Source organism: Passer domesticus, chromosome 6 (assembly GCF_036417665.1).
Source record: "Passer domesticus isolate bPasDom1 chromosome 6, bPasDom1.hap1, whole genome shotgun sequence".
Classification (NCBI taxonomy): domain Eukaryota; kingdom Metazoa; phylum Chordata; class Aves; order Passeriformes; family Passeridae; genus Passer; species Passer domesticus.
Genome location: NC_087479.1, coordinates 33,517,637 through 33,535,427, shown reverse-complemented (window position 1 = coordinate 33,535,427; position 17,791 = coordinate 33,517,637). Strand labels below are relative to the sequence as shown.

General features: G+C 41.6%; 1 protein-coding gene and 1 long non-coding RNA gene across 18 annotated transcripts in view; one reads left to right on the top strand and one right to left on the bottom strand.

Annotated features, from left to right (window-relative positions):
• Positions 1–17,791, bottom strand: part of RAD51B (RAD51 paralog B) — a 404,685-nt gene that overhangs the window by 57,579 nt on the left and 329,315 nt on the right. The gene's annotated exons all lie outside the window — the stretch shown is intronic.
• The window catches only part of LOC135303061 (uncharacterized), a 31,759-nt gene continuing 19,709 nt past the window's right edge, over positions 5,742–17,791 (top strand). Inside the window, exons 1-2 of the long non-coding RNA XR_010364595.1 lie at positions 5,742–7,502; positions 12,841–13,095. This is a non-coding gene — a long non-coding RNA (uncharacterized LOC135303061). The remainder of the gene's footprint in view (positions 7,503–12,840; positions 13,096–17,791) is intronic.

The window sequence follows — 17,791 nt, the reverse complement described above, 5'->3', positions numbered from 1 at the left end:
AGAAGCAAAGAAAGGGGAGATACCCACATTCTACCAGCCCGTCCTCATCCAATCTGCCCACAATATGCTGTTGTAAAGAGTTTGCAGTGAAGCTGGGGATCTGGCACTAACATGGTGTGGAATAGTCATCAGATATTTAAAACAGAGCTGAGAGAACAAAGAAGGGCTTTGTAATGCGAGGCAGCACTGAAAACCCTGAATCTCTGCCAGCCGGCTTGCATGGAGTGTTTGCTAATGTACACAGTGGAGTGCATTCCTCGCATTTGATTACATGACAGTTTTATATACCAGGTATATGCAGAGGGTTTTTCTTAACTCTTTAAGTCCTCCCTCATTTATGAATCCTGAGGGGACTCACACTGGTTTCACTTCTGCTGTCTTGTACATGCATGCAACTTCAGTCATGAAAGGCTGATTATGTGCTGTGGGCAACTGCTTGTCAATTTGTGAGTACACATTTGTTTTGCTATAAACAGTAGAAGTTATTAAGCATGAAAGAATTAGAAAACTCATTCTCACCTTACTCATCCTATAGTCTTCTGCATCTCCCTTGATTCAAGCAGTGAATATAAAGGGGATTGTTTAAAAGACCACTGCCATTGCCTCTCCATATTGTAAAATGGAGGATGCACAGACTGCTATTAAAGCTCCCCCTTGTTAGACCAGGGAGAAGAGACCCAGGAACCCCTGGATGGCTAATGCTACATCCTACCATATACCATAAAACAAAGATCACTGTATGTGCACTTGGTGAAGTTCTTGGAGAGCTATGGCTAAAATGTGTTGCCTGTAACTAGGCAATGTTCCATGCATTCAGGCAATAAAACTTCTCATTCACATGATGTGAGGAATACAGACAAAGGACCAAGGCCTAAACTGCAGGGCTTCGTTGTTTAGTGCCAAGCGATTGAGAAGGGCAAAGTATTCTTACTTTTCTGTTTTGCTAATGCACAAAGTAAATTTTTTAGACATAACTTTAAATATTTGCAATTGTATTTTCAGAAGATCTGTTGTGGTGTCTTTCATAAACTTTGAGATGTAGAACTATTAAGTTATAAAGTTAAAAAGTTAATGTCTGTTAAGTTAAAAGAAAAAGAGAGGCACTGAAAGAGATATTTGTGGTTAAACTCTCCAGCAGCCATACTGTTGCCTGTATTTTAATGTTAGTAGCTCATAAACCAACATCTAATTAAGCCCACATTTAACCAGAGATTATTTTTCTGCTTAGTCACCCAGGGAAACAATCAAGACATGAAAGTTAAATAAATTTGGGTGTCAGGCTTATTACTCATGACATTTCTACTCCCATACTCCTACTACTTAAAAGAGCAGAATTTGCCTTGTAGATAGAGAGGAAGCACTTGGTGTCTGGAATTAGATGGTCAGAGAGAAAGGAAGGTAAAAGAAGGTGAAGGTTATAGCAATGGTGGGGAAAGTGTACACAATGGCAGATAAGGCTGGGGCAAGATGAAGAGAATTAGGCCAGAATAAAGGTAAACTAAGCCACTGACCTAAATCTTCTTAAGTCATTGAAAGGTTCTTACCATAGTGGGAATGATTCCAAAATAGATCCCAAAACAGATGGGTGTAAATAAAGGACTTAGGATAGCAGCAATGGAAGTACTACATTTTTTACAGATGAGCAGACAGACTTGTGCTGGAATATTTGTATGTTCTTGAATTTGTAAAGGAAAGGGAGAATAATTTCCCAAATCAAAAATTGCATGTTCAGATACCACAAGCACAGAGACAGGCAAGATATCCTGTTTCCAAACGGTAGGTATTTTCACTAAAGAATGACAGTAAAATTGCCATATTGGCTGAACTAACTTACAAAAGAAAAGCACTTTTTGAAGTTTCCACTTAAACACTGATAGGTCTTTAAAACTATTATTAGCTGTGAGATCCTTCTTTGGACAGCAGTCAAAAATGATACATTTTTAGGGGTAAAAGAGAACTGGAAGCATCACAGAGGTTCTTACGGGAAAGTCAATGTTTCATAAAGTGTACTGCAGATGATACATTCGGACAAATTGCTGCATCCTATTTCTGAAACAGGACTGTTTCTGTGTTATTCATAATTACTTTTTCCTACTGTTAGATTGTGCAACTTGGAAATAATGTGACACTTCTAAAAGAGAAATATTTTTTAATACGGAAATTTATTTTTTACCACGAGGAAAGAGGTGGAAAGTACTCAGATAATAGCATTTCTCAGTAATCTTTAGCTGTAATGATCACAAAATGCTGCTGCCTCTCTTTAACACTTAGCTGCATGTGAATGCAAAAGACCAAGACTCATTTCACATTCCTTCTCCTCCCAAAGGGTCAGGATACACTAGCACATCTCTGCAACCACAGAGGCCCACATGGCTCAGTTATCTTTCCCATACCATAAGAAATGTATAAATAAGTGAGAGATGGCACCCTTGGATGCCAGGAGAGCACTGATAACACCTAGCTACATACTGCCTTCACTTTACAACAAATAGCACCATACTCCAGACATCTGAATTCCTCAGCTCAGAAAAAAAAAGACCCAAAGAAAAACCGCACTGCTTAGTCAACCACAGAGTATTAATAAGGGAATATAATGATTTCTCAAACATATTCTACAGTTAAATATTAAACCTCCAGACCCATCCTGTGCCTGGCTGCAATTAACATATACAGCCCTCCTATATAATAGCACTGCTCTAACATCACATGTGGCTTACACAACACTGAATCCTGCCAAAACATCCCTGGTTATGCATCAATAAAGTCATGAATGCACAGCTCTGGGAATGGTGTTGGTTATGTTCTACATGAGAACCAGTAGAGGGAACAAATAACACTGTGGCTTTTTGAGTTCTACAAAATAATGGAAATGGCATCTTTCTTTCCTCCTCTCAGTGGAGTAATGGAACAGTAGATAAACTGTGGAAAACCACAGCTAAATATTTAGAACCCACAAGGAAAAAGGCCTTTGAACAAATCAAGCTATTTCACTTACAGACTGGGAAGAAAAGAGAGACAGAAGGTTTGTTATTGTTATTTCTATTTTTAAATATGTATGAGATGCTCAGATACTATTTTGAAAGGGGCTACATAAGCACCAAAAGAAAGAAGGATAGGATTTTTTCCCATGACGTTCTTATATCTTTATAGTGGTGATCCAAGTTTCAGCCTTTAGCAGCATCTTTTCCAATCAAGACATCTGGAAATGTCTCAAAACCATTTCAAAAATCTGTGGAAATACTGCAATATAAAACATGACCTTCAGGCCATCTGGAGTTATGATGGGTGTTTGGAATTTCTAGGGATTTTCTCCAAAATGATGATGTTCAGTATCTGCTCCTTGCCCATCGTCACACAGTTGATGTTTTTAGAATTTAAAGAATGCTCAAAGGCTGACAAGAAAAGCTACTCAGAAGTTCTGAAGCATGTTTGAGTTCACTAAGTAATTATATTTTTTAATATCCTGTACCTCATTTTTCCCACCTTGAGAAGAATTTACTGTTAAAAGACATTTACTTATCTAAGAGGATTATTAAGAAGCTAATGAGTATTTTAAAAATATTTAGAGAAGGCTAAAGAAAAGCATGGAAAAATTTTGATTTGAAACAAAAAATAAAAAAGACAATGAGAAACATACAGGGAGGGAATTGAAGGTTATCTCTACATAACAGGACAGAAACTGGCAACATTGTATATACACAAATCCTGGATCCTATTCTTCTTTATGCTTTGAAGTAAAACGCCCACAGGTGAAGTGCATCTATAGTGAGAATGAGTACTTCAGTGTCACTGTTGATTTCACAGTGATCAAACCAATTCCGTAAGAAATTTAGTGTTCCTCTCCTAGGAGTAAAAAAACTTTTTCTCAGAGTTCCCAGGAGTTAACATGATAATCTAAATCACACACACACACAAAAGTATTAAAAAAAAAACCCTGAGAAAGAAGCAAAGATAATCAAGTGAGAAATAAATGAAGATAAATCCCCTCAGTTTAGTGCCTGTGAGGACTAGACAGGTTGTCTTCATGCCTCAATGACAAGTCTATTAACTACTGAGCATATACTCAGGTTTGCAGCTGAAAAATCATAAAATCTTTCCTAAACTTTAATTTGTTTACATTTCACAGTCCACCAGTAAGATTTAACCAGTACATTCTCCAGAAAAACTTGCATTCCTGACTACCTCCAATCACACCTTGCTACAAATGCCTCAGTGGTGAGGCAAGACACCTTGAATTGAAGTCTTCATCTGTTTTGGATACAACCTACGGTCTAGAACATAAATTAAATTTCTGTGAAACAGAATGAAGAAGAGGAATCTGAAAAAAAACCAAAAAAACCAACTAAGGATATTTTTAAGGTACTTGCTCCTGCATCTGAAGGCAGCTTTACTCAGAAATGAAATTTGAGACAGTCCCACCACTTTGCATTTAAGTATCTTTCACAGCGAGGTCTTTTTTACTTACTTAGCTAACTGAGCTTTTAAACAGCACTTGGGATTGTATCACTGATCCTGTTTCATGCCCAGATATGTTCAGACAGAATGTACAATGAGTTATATGATTTTTTGGGGTTTATATAAAAAACCACAGAGCTATGCTGGGATGAGGATTCAGGAGCCCTGCCTCCCACCCTGGCACCACCGTGTGCACCACTAGCCAGCCACCATTCAGGGCTCTGGTGCTAGCTTAGCTTGTCTGGCCCTGTAATAATGAAAAGAAGAAAGGATTTTTCACTAGGAATTTAGAGTATTTTCTCATTATAACCAACCAGCATGACCAGAAAAAAGACTCCTGATGCAATCTGTGGGCCTAGTTCTCACTCCCCCGCTGGCACGGCCTGAAAGACTGCTGGGGCCACAAGCCCACTCCTCCAGGAGAGGGGAGGGAGAATGGGCTAAAACCAGATCCTGTCCGTCAGACCCTGTATCCTGCCTTCAGCACTGCCCAGAGCTTCACGGTTCAGGGAAAAGCAAACAAACAAACAAAACATCCCCCCTGCTTCCCCCTTCCAGCACCCATGGCCTGTGGTGCAGTAACCAAGGAAGCGGCTCGTCCCATTGCTGGCAGCCAGCCTTCAGGAGATGAAGGCTGGGCAAGGATAAACTCCAGCTAAAATCCCAACTCCAGTCTTGTTCTTCAGACCAAAACTAGAAAATAGGGCAGGATGGGCAGAATTTGGTATTGTAAGGGACCTCATGGATGGAAACAAGGGCAGCTGAGCTGCTGTTGGGGGGAAATAGTGGCCTGAGGGAGGTCAGTGCACAGAGGGATAACCATGTTTCTCCAATGGCGCTTCAGCCGTGTGCCCAGGGTGTTGATTTCTGCCCACCACAAAAGCAAATCTCTGGAGGGGGATTTTCTTCTTTCTTCTCTCATAGTCACCCTCGACAGTATAGCAGTAGCTGAGGGGCCTTCTTCTGGAGAAGGCACAGCAGGAGTAATCCCACAGGTCGAGAGGCAAGGGCAGAGGCCGGAGGGCAGGGAAGGTCAGCACTAGGCAGGCACGATGTGGAGCTGCCGAAGCAGCAGAAGGTCTGTTTCTGGGTCCTCCAAGCCCGGCTGCCAGAAACTTAAGATGCACTTTGGGAGACGCAGGGACAAGACCCGGGGTAAGCTGCAGGAGCAGACAGCTGATGGCGTCTGTCCCGGGAGCGGGAGCAGCAGCGGGGCGGGGAAAGGGCTCTGCACTTTGTCCCCGCTGGGGTGACTGAGCGTTGTTCTGCTTGCAGCAGCGCAGCCTCAATGCGCTCGTGGTTTCTTGTGCAATGAGAATGTGTGCCCAGAGAGACAGAGGCGGTGCCAGCTGACGCAGTGCAAGGGAGGTGAGAACGCTGTCAAGGTTTTGCTCCCTGCAAAGGGTGGGTGCACCTTTTCCAATACAGATGAAAGAAACAATGCAATGCCACAACACAAATTTGCACCAGGCCATCAGGAATCCTCAGCTGTGTGCTTTGCTATGGACTTCCTTGGGTTAACACCTCTTTCCCACACAGTCACAAGTCGGAGTGAATCCTCTGCTGTTGATGGTGTCACAGCCCTGTGCAATAGTAACAAGAGACAGCCAGACCCACTGTGTGACTCCAGGTCTCAAGTCTTGCTGTTCCTGTACAAGGATAAAGACCACCACGCTTGTCCACTCAGGCTGAAGGCGCACTTCTGGCACTCCTTGAGGCTTGTTGTAACCCTGAGAAGGTGCTGGGGGAACTAGTGGGGTCCGAGTGGTTTGCACCACCCCATACAGAAACCAAGGCCTCAGACAGGAATTATCTATATAATGCCTTCAACTCCAGTCCAATATGTGGGACTTTCTCCTCTCTGTCACCAGATTTTCACTTTGCTTTTCACTGAAACACAAATAACTGGAATTTCATTTTCCCTCATAGAATTTTGTGATTACATTATGTTGTGTAGGATAAGCACATAGTAGATCCATCTCCCTCTCCCCTGCCACCTATTCCTTCCATCAGGCCCATTCTTTGGCCTTGTCATCACCCTGTCATACAATCTGCTTTTCACAATTTTGGGAGACTTTGCTCACAGTGAGACTCGAGGCCTTCCTAGCAGCTGCTACACAAGCTCATCATTGCTAGTAACTGAGCACAAGACAGTGGAGGCAGGCAGCATTTTTGCTGAAAGCCATGTTGGATCTGCCCAGTAAGAGAGGCCAGGCAGACAATAACACAAGGTTCTTGTACCACACCATGCAAGTAGTCTGTTTCCTGCAAAAGTCAACTCATTCAGAAGAAAACAAAATAAGTTAGTGTACCTAGCCAGTTGCAAAGCAGACTGGACAGAAATATTCCTCTATTTTCTTTCCTTTCCTGATAGGGCAGCCAAAGAAACATTGTTATACTGAGAATTCTTCTGCCTCCTTTTACCCCCCACAAAATTTCATTTATCTCACCATGGTTTCTGGATAGTAGCAGAAACAAGAATTTAATTTAAATATGTTTGAATCTACAGTCAAACTTTCTTAGAAAACAGGAATGTTTTGGTTTGCATGTGTTTTGATTTAACCCATTATTTTGCTGCATTAATCCCATTAGAAATCTGAATGCATCTGACACAAAAGTTAAAGCTCTGAATCTGTTGCTTCATCTTCAGCAGAAACAAAATAAAAATAAGGATATGGGAATTAAAAAGGAAATTGACAAAACACTTTTCTAAGGGCAACTGCTAAATTTCACAAAAACGTGCTACCTGCAGATTTGGAATATCACCTGTCACTTGAGATACTACAGGTCCTAATTATCAGAGTGCTAATTTTCAGGGTGCAAAGCTGGGACTTAACAACTTCATTCCAAACACGGGCAAGCACACTGGGATTTTGCCTTATAATTTTTATCATCCAAAGAGAGAGAAATACTCCTTTTTCCTGAAATTAACTCTTTGCCTCTGGTAAGGAAGGCCAAAGAAGCAAGTTGGCTGTTGAGGATTCAGAGGCTGCACAGACTGAAAGGAAAAACCATGAAGCACTATCTTTTCCTCCAAATGGGTGCAGGTACTGCTTTTTTTGGGCATGGGTGACTTAGGATTTGAAGTTATTTGCTAGCACATTTTTAATCACCATGCTTTTTACTAACTTCTCTGCATTACAAGTTATTTTTTTTGTTGAAATTAGGTCACTATGTTTTACCTTTTCCTCCCATGCTGGGACTGTTTGCTGTGTCAATTTGCGTAGCTTAGAAAAATATATGCACATCCTCTGAGCTTCATCCTGGCACCATAAAGCAAAGCCAGTTTTGGCTTCCTTCATTTGGCAGTAGTGGAAACTGGGAGCCTTTGGGTGCACAGACTGCCCTCCACTGTGCATGCACCTCTCCCAGGTCACAGGGGATATTGGGCAACTTTGGCCTTGGAAGTACAGGGTAATGATGTGCCTCGCCAGGACTGACCTCTCAGAAGCCATCCCACACCAGGGAGTAAGAGGGAGCCTGGCTCATCTATCCTGTGCAATTTCAGGGAGAGGCTCTGGCCCTCTGCCTCTTATCAGCACCACATGACAAACTCGCTGCTCTTGTCATTTCTGTCATTCCTGCCACCCTCCATGGAGGAGTTTTGCATGTGTGCTCAAAGCTGCACTTATTGACCTCCCCTATCTTCCCAGTTCTTCTCATCCTCTGCACAAATAACTCTCCTCTTTCAACAGCAGTTCAAATAAAACTAAGAATTTCAAGAGAGGGTGGACACTATTGATATGCACCCGGCCCAAAACATATCTGCTGAACTCTAGAGCCATGAGCCAGCTGGCCTGGGGAGGGTGGAGAGGGAAGGAGTCCTATGCCAGTACAGTGTCCAAATTTGATTCAGGAGAAAAAAAGCCTTTAATGTGACAACACACACAGGGCACCACTTCCCAGCTCTGCACAACCAATGTCCCTGGACAGCTTTGATCGGTACGCAGTCTGGAATGTGTAAGGTTCAGTATATAGTGACTTCAGTCACTCAGCCTCCCAAGTCAACCCTGGAAGAAAAGGAGAAAACAAATATAGCCATTTGCTCCTTTCTCCAGTTTGAACTTGCAACAATGTAGGGCCTTCCCCAAAGATGGGCTGCTCTCTTGTCCCTGACCTTTGCTGTAAGCAAAGTCGTTAACTCCATTAGAGCTTTCTGAGTCGGCTCTATCGCCCTATGAGGCTGGCACTGGCTAAGGACACACCAGATAGCACCCTGTTTACATGCAGGCTCTGTTTACATGGCAGAGACCAAACAACTCATCAACCTCCTTAAAAGCCATAAGAAGATATGGGAAGCAAGCAGAACAATGTTTGTTCTGACCCCTAACCAGTCTGGCTCCACAACAGCAACATGGTGAAGACATTTGATAAAAAAATGGACTTCAGTAAAGTAACTCTTGTCCTTGCCAAACACTAATCTCAGTCTGCTTGGAAGGCTCTCCCTGGAGTCCATAGTCATACCCAGAAAAGTAGGTTGTTCCACAGCTGAGCACCCTCTGTGCCTTGTCCTTGTTCTCTCCAGTCCCTTGCTTTTTGGGAATTAGAGCCTGGGGAGGTCAGAAGCCCCAGTCACATCAAATGAAGCTGTGGCAGACAGCCCTAAATTATTAATGTCTTTGAATACTAAGTGCGCTTGAACCAATTCAGCCTCCAGCACACAGGCTGTGCACCAACATGGCCCCAGTGGGTCACAGGAAAAAAACCTCACTAAGGATTGCGAAGCAGCAGTTCTGTTTGCATTGACACATTTGTCTCTCCCCTGAACAGAGGATACACACAGTCATGAATCACTCTGTACGCATGTCCACTCTTCTCTTGCTATTTCAGCCACTCCTTGTCCCTGGGAGACACACAGCAGTCCTAACCAAAGCTCCATTTTATTTACATCCAAGAAGGTAGTCTTGCAAGCTGCGAGACGATTTCAGTTACATGGCAAGAGAATAATACCTCCACATCTACAATTTTACTGGATTCTATCACTGGAAAGACAGCAGTTCATTAACACATCTCTGCTATGCACAGTTTGGTATTTCTCTTTAACCACATCCCTTTAAAACGAATCTTTTGGACAATTTACTTTTGTAACTTCTATTTTGTTTTTTATTTATTTCATCCCCTGTGACACCCTACCTCTGGCTCCTCATTACTACCACAACTAGCCTGCAGATAACAACTCTGACTTGGATGTTGTGTTTATTAACAGTTTGCTGTTTTCATGCAGCTTTAATTGTGTTTCAAGATGAACTGATGCTGATTTTTGCTCCTGTTTCAACATTTGACAAATGCATGAAATTCTGCATGTTGTAGGAAACAGGAAGAAAGCTTCAACTGTTTAGAATGTACATGCACAAACAGCACAATCAAAGTACATGCTCCTCCTGTTTACCTCCTCCACACCTCAATATTTCTGCTCTCTTTCTCTGCCCTTCTGGGGCAGAGAATGAATGTATCTCTTTCACTTCTGCTCCTGTCTCTCCCACACCCACAGGCATACACTGATTTGTTATTGCTAGGTCACTTGTGATTAAAGCTCTGGATTCACTAGTTTATTGCAGGGTTGTCCCTGGCTTCATAGGCTGTTTGCTGTTTTGTTATTATAGTGCTGAAGCCTCATTTTTGCAGTTTGCTGCCTTTCACACACACACACCACCACCACAACATATTTAGTTTGAAATGGCCAACACAAAAATTTACTTGGGGTTTGCAAACAATTTGAAAGGGAATAAGAGAAAAGGGGGTTACAGATCCTGGAAATGCAGCCTCCCTGCCCCGCCTGACTTCTCTGAGTGTTTGCCATTTTTTCTGTGGTACTGGAATAAAAAGCTCCAAGTGCCACAAAAGCTGTATGACTGTTTGCTTTGCTTGGCTGCAGAAACTCAGGCACAGCATATTCATCTGGGAAGATACTGGTTGGGGCTGGGGGAAATCGCTCATTCCTTTTGGCTATACAGACTTTGACAATAGCTTTAACAAGCTGGATTTGGCTTTCTGAGCAACAGGCAACACAAACAACTGAAAACCTCTAAAAATTACTATGGATGCATTTACACTTATCAAATATAAGACCAAGCCCCTCCTCCTGAAACGTGTTTCAGGCCCCTTCCAATAAAAGGGGGATTTCAAAAGCAAAGCTCACAGCAGACAGAATTTCCATTCTATTTTGAAAAGTCCTGTGTATACCTACTGCATTCCTCTTCTTCCCCCTCCCACAAAAAAAAAAAGGAAAAAAAAAAAAAAGGCAAACTTCTGGGCATAGTTTAAAAGCCACAAAACCTCCTCCATGTGTGTATTCTCCAGCTCCACTGCAGATACTTGGAGTTACATAAAACTGGGCAGTTAGTGATTCTGGCAGCTGAAAAATTACAAAGTTCAGGGTCTGAGGAGGGCGTGGGCCAAGCTGAAGATTTCCAGACAGCTGTACCAGATGGAGTGGAGAAAAAATGTTTCTCTTTCAGCCCAGGAAAGAGAGTTAAAAAGCTCTGAACCTTAAACAAATTTCAGGGAATTTCTCCATTCCCTGTTCCCTGTGAACACTGGTATTGGTAGTGCTGGTTATCAAGGACAATTTGGACCTTGAAAAGCAATGAATGCCTTTGCGCACCTGGCAATGCAATGCCTTTACAGTGACACAGCGGAGTGTCCAGTTACCCCCCAGAGCTGTGCAAGCCTTCTCCCTTATGAACCAGCAACATGTTTCCATTTCCAACTGGATGGTTGATGCATAAAGATGAAATTGAAGTGCATCACGTAATAAACTGGACTAGCTACCAAATGTGCTCCAAGTCAGCACATATGCACTAGAATATGGTTTTGTGTTAGAACATCTGTTCACTGGGATGATGCTAAATTTAAATTTAAATTATAATAACTCCTCAGACTTGGACTTAAAACTATCCAGGTAGGAAGAGTCACACTTCTTATCTAAGTGCTAAATAGTGTGTTAGCATATGTTGTAAGCTGTTGGAATTTTTCAGTGTAAGTAGTCCCAACTGTGTTTTAAAACACCCTGGCTACTCAGCCTAACTCTGGACAGGGTTTGAAAATATGCTTTCAACTGTGACCAGCTGTGATCACACTAAGGACAAAATAGCCTTTAACCATGTGTTAGTCAACAAAGACTGGGATATTGCGTTCAGCTCACTGCATACACTGCAAGAAAGACATTTGCAAGCTGAAGTCTAGTGGGGGGACCCTAAAATGGTTAGAGGCTGGCATATAAGAAAGGCTGGGAGAGCTCAAATTCTTCAGCCTAGAGAGGGCTAAGGCAGGAGAGTTTGTATGAGAAAACAAAGTATTTGAATTTTATTATTTTGATGAAAATGCTGATTAACAAGCAAAATTTAGATGCTTTTTATAAGATAATTTATCACTAGGATCTGGAATAACTCACTTCATATTGAATGGTCAATATGAAACCAGTCATTTGATTTTTGATTATTTTTTCTTATATGGAAAACAGCCCAAAAGACCTTGACAGGGGACCCTGAATATAACACATCACCAAGTACTACAAGGAACTGATTCACATAGTATTAACAATGGAAATTTGTTTTAAAGAATTTTCTGCTTGGTGTCATCAGTTCTCAGTGAAAAAGGCATGGCAAGGTCGACTCTTATTACCTATTAACTATGAACACAAAAGACAAACTTCTCTAACTCAGCACGGACTCAGTCAGCTAACTAAATAAAGTAACTACTTATGTGCAATGCGGTCTTGGTCAAGTCACTCCAAAGCTTACAACCAGAGATTATGGCTTTGCAGCAGTTGAAATTAAAATAACAGTTGGCTTATGGCTTATGTGGTACAGCTCTGGCTATGCATTCCCATTCTTCCCTTACACCCAACACTACACCTTTTACCAAGCTGTTTCCCTGCTCAACATAAAGCTCACCTAGCAAAAATTAACATGGTCTTTATACTAAATAGGATCACAATAATAGCTAAAGCTATAGGCAAGAAATAATATTTAATTTCAATTTCCCATTTCATTTTAGACAGCTGCAATTTTCCTCAGATGTGGGAGCTGAGGGGATTGTGTGAAGTTTTGGAAGATTCAATAAAGCGATCGTTCTTATATGTAAAATAAAACGTCAACATGCTTTCTCTGTTACTGCCAGTTCTTCCTTAGGAAGAAGTTGAAGTGAAAATTAATGGAATTCAGTGAATGTTTTCTGGAAAATGTTTTCTTTATAACGAAAATATAGGCATGTCATAACAATACTTAGAATGGAACAGAGAAAGCATTTCAGCTATTTTTTACAGTCTTAGAGACTATTATGTAATTTGTTACTTAGATGCCATTAAGCTAAAAAAAGAAGGAAAAAAAAAGACTAGACATACAAAATAAAAAATATTAAAATGCCTCTTTTCCCTCCTTGTAGGATGCAGGGCTCTGACCCTGCTAAGACCCTCAGTCTGGCAAGTAACTATTGCAAGTTCCAGCTGTACCAAAGCTCTCTCCCTCTATGCTGGAATCCCTTTGCAGACTACAGTGATCGGCACAAACCAATTTTTTTCCTCTCTGTCTGGGATCTGGCAATGGCCCCCTGCAACTTAACTGCTCTCCCCACCAGCCTTTTCTCCAGGCTGTGTGTTGACCTGGCAAATGCTTCTAGCTGTAAGGAGATGAAAAGAAGGTAAGGAAAAAATGGGAAAAAAGTGCAAGCCCTGCAGATGAAAGTCTGAGGCAGTGTTTTCCTTTCCAAAGTGCTGCTACATTCCCATAAGCTTGTGGTTTCCTGCATTCTGTTAGAGGGCTTTTTTTCTTTTTCTTTTTCCTTTTTAAAAAAATCCTTCTGGTGATATCTGAAGAGGGAAAATGTCCAGCACTAACAGGAGGCCTTTTGTTCTATTCGTTTCTAAGTGGACTTTAACCCAGTTACTACAGACTGAGTCACTGTAGAAACAAATAAAATAAAAGCTCTCTGTTTTGTCCCTCTGGACAGGTCAGGGACATGTTAAATTCTGTTCTCCCTTTCCTACTTTTTGGAAAGCAGTACCAGACCTGGCATTGCACTGCAATAATAATGAACATAGTTTATGGCTGTTCTTTTTTATATGTCCTGGCAACCCCTACAGAGCTGATATTCCAATAAAGCTAGCATTTCATTAACAAAATAAACACACAAGGGGCATATCTTTGGGTAATGAGATGAAATTAAACAAGAGAAAGGCTGGCTACCAGGAACTGGTAAGATATGAGTAAGTGTGACACATATAGGAGCATATCTGAGCTATTTTGGCACCTTGTCAGATCTCAAATTTTTAATGACTCACAGCAAAGAACTGCTTGTTTCTGAATATGCTTGTAAGATTCACTCACTCTCAGGCTGAGTTTTAGGCTGAATATGAGGATTGAATTTCAGTCATTTGTTGCAGTTCTGATTGCTATGACAAGTTATATCCTGTCCCCATACATCAATTTTAGGGTAAATTATTATCTATTTAGATGCCAACCATTTAAATTAAAATATCGAAAAGAAAAGCATCCTGAGGCTTACTGGGTCTCTGGAGGTTCTGGAAAATCTTTGCACAAGAGGACTGCTCCTCCTCTTTTCCCCTTCTCTCATCAGCCCAGCTTTCCCTGAAAATCTTTTTAACTCTTTAGTGTCCCCTTATTTATGAGCTCTCAACTCTGGCAAAACACCTGCCTGTTGTGGTTGGCAAGTGCAGAAGCTTCCTATAAGCTTGCTTTCACCCCTCTTTTGTGCCCTTGCTATAGCTGGTTATGCAACTGCTTATCTAAAACCACTGTTTTTTTCCAACAGCCCTCTTCCTGCTCCAGTTTGTTTTCAAGGTAGGGAAGTTTTATACAGGGGAGAAGTTAGTAGAATGAAGAAGTACTAGTAGGAAGTACTTAGTAGCAGTAGAAATATGTTTTTCAGATGGGCAGTGGGTTGTCATGCAAAGCTAGAACAGAGAGAAACTGCAGCACTTAAGAGACAGGATTTTGTACAAGACATGACCATGCAGTGCTGCATGGGGAACCAAATACAGGTAAAACCAAGACTGTTCTTGGCCATGGGTGTGAGTCAGTAGTTTCACATGTGGCTGGTATTGTGCTGGGCATGGGAGGACAGGGAGCACAGGGCCAGAGGATGGTACTGTTGCCAGAGCTGGGGTGCAGAGTCAGGACTAAGCTCAGTACTGTGCCAGTCCTCCTGCTGCTCCCTTTTCTCTCTTCTATTTCCCAGCAAAACTGTCATCTTACAGTCACAGCACTCTACCTGGTACAAATGGCATTCCTTCCCACACCTGCTCAGAACTGTGTGGAAATACTGCCCTAGGTGCTGAGGTTTGCTGGAGATGTACTTTGCTCATGTCTCCTTCTCCTGGTTTAATTTCTTGCGTCAGTTTTGAGGTTCCTCAACTCTGAAACACTCCAGAAATGGTTGGTGAACCTCTTATGCTGTGCCAGAAAAGAGCTTCTTTTAGCTTTTCACTCTTATTAAAAGAGTAAAATGCAAAGCAAACGAAAATTGAATTATGAACTATTATGCTATTGACTTCTTAACACACTGTATTCTGTCTGCAGGAACTTGTAAGTCTACACAAGCTACAGCAAAAGCCCATAAAGGCTCTGTGATCATGGCGCTACTTAGTATCATTATTCCTACCTAACTTATCTTCTGATATATTTTGCAACAGCCGTGAAGAGACCAGAATATGGTCCAGATTTAGTACAATTTGGGAGTGTAGGTTGCTGCATTACTCCTTCCTTGTTCGAGTAACAGCAAGGGAAAAACAGACAGACTTCCTTTACTTTTTTAATTCCTCCCACACTATCAGTGTTTCACTGGGATGGTCCTCACATCACTTGGGCTTATAGAAAAAGTGCAAAGAGATTCCATCCCAACTAGAGATCTGGATGGGTTTCAGAGCTTGTCAAGAGCAAGTAAAGTAGCAAAACATTCTGAAGTTCACATAGCAGATTCTTTGGAACAGTTTCCAAGCAAATTTATGTTCATTTCTTGGCTGAATACTACTTGAAACAGAACTTAAAATGGTGAACATGGGGAGAAATTTGTGATCAGCAGAAGTGAAACATCTGTTTTATCAGAGACAACTGAACTCCAGATGCTGTCAAAATCACATAATTCTAGAAGCACCAATCTCTTTGTGGGTTGCTCTGAGAAAGGTCATGTCACTGAACTCTCGGTGACTGAATGGCTTTTGTCCTGGAAAATTCACTCCCAGATGTGCAGTGCATGCTGGAGTTTGATGCAATTTGCTTTGTTAACTTACGCAGAGGAAAGAAAGATATCACAAGGAGATACCCTACTTTATGAGAGTAAGCTGGTCTCATAGATCCTGCATGACTAGTGCTTGTTTTCATTCCTATTGAAACCTGTTGGACATGCTCACTGCTATAGGATGTTGCCTCAAGTTGTCAGTAAGATCATATCAAATACCTTTACCTTAGCCTGTTTGGCACTCTTGAATATAGGTCCAGGTTAGAAATCAGAGTAAATGCTGACACTGTCTCTATGTTCCTCTGGAGGACATCATGCTGAGAGAACTACTGACCTAGGTTGGTGTTAGAGCATTATTCCATGCAGGCAAATAGCATAGACAGATGGAAAACATTTAAACATCTTTTCAGTACAGAGTTCTTTCCCAGTTCTGAGCAGGAACAATGCGGCTCCTCAGTGGTTCTTTTGCCTCTTAAACTTTGAGTCCTTGACACCAATAAAATGCTGACCATCAATGTTAGAAGCACTGTAATGCTCTCATCACGTATCATCTGTTTCCCTTCTCTGTTTCTCATATAGAGTCTGTAGGCCGTGTTTGTGCATGTGACAGAGGGAGGAGAAATAAATGACACATGATCCGGGGGTTACAGTGAGCCTGTGCGTCTGCTTCAGGACACAACGGCGTGGCACAGCCACAGAGTGCAGTGTGTACGACATGGAGGCACACGACTATGCACACCACCAGGCAGCTCTGTGGAGATGGAACTAGTGGAACTGATTTTCTTTGTAAGAGCTGTTCTCCCTGCCATATTTTTTATTTTTTGGTCACAACTCTAGTATTACTTTTGCAACATGATAAGATTCTCAGTGAAATCTCTTCTTGACGCTACAGATACTAGGAAAGCCTAAGAATTTTCTGATGTAGAGACAAAATGCACAGCAGTGACATGCAGCACGTTATATATAAATTGATCAGAAAATGTGTTTAAGCAATAGAATAATATAACTTGCATCCATCTGTCATTCAAGAAGGGATGCACAAAAGAGTCTGTCACTTAATTCAGTAGGGTGATCAGTGAGTCTGCCTGGGAACCTACTTATTTACAAAAGGACACATTATGGCTTTAGAGGTTGTTGGAGTGAAGCAGGCTTAAATGTGAGTGTGCATATGAATTTTTCAATTTTATAACTTGTAAATTCCTCTTTCTGATGTACTCCACCCTCCAGTGACCTTTTGCTCAGAAATTAACCTAATCCTCACAGAAACTGAGCTTCCCTGATTCATCACTATCACAACAGCTGTTTTCTACCTATTTGTCCTGAACACAAAATTTCAGTTACCCTTTCATTTTTATAACTACTGAAGTCAGTTTATGATGAGCTTTACCAGTTGCTTATAGCAGGTTACGCTGCTTACATTTAGTAGGTAGTACGGTCAGGTATGAGGTCTAAAAAGATTTTGCATTAGCAAACAAAATAATAAAAAAGTGCAGAAAGCAATTTGAGCTGAAGACTGAATTTCTGCTAAGACCTTTGACAGTAGATTCTTTGGTTTCCAGCTGATGAGACAGACTTCCAGCTCCTTGCTGGCTTTTGTCTCGCGTCATCTAAAGGCATTTGGATAGTGCATTTTAAACCAATTGGTTGTTTTCTCAGAGTCCACATAGAGGTCGGGGGAGAAAGGAGAGTATCTTTCTTGCTAATGTTAGCCAGACAATGGCAGCTTAACTGTAAAGCCCCCTAAAAGAGAATAAGCCTATTGTGTCCCCAGTGTGTTTCCCACATTTCAAAGGCCACTAAGTAGCACCAGCATCTTTGCCTCTGGGTTACTGAGAAGACAGACTCCTATGCTTATTAAATGATGTCTTTCCCTAATGATTTGAAACAAAAAAGGCACACACATAGAAAACCAGAGATGTGCACATTTAAGGCTTCCCCTGCCATAAGGTCAAACACATGAAAAGACACAAAAAGGAGTTTGGCCCCAAGATATCAGAGTAGATCCACTTGCCCATCTCTCCCACTGGCCCTTACTCTATTTTCTGCTGCGAGAGCCCCCGATTCCTGCACAATTAAGCGCGGCACCAATGGCATTTCTGCTGCTGCTCCTTCCACTTGGCTTCACTGCTGAGAAAGGAGC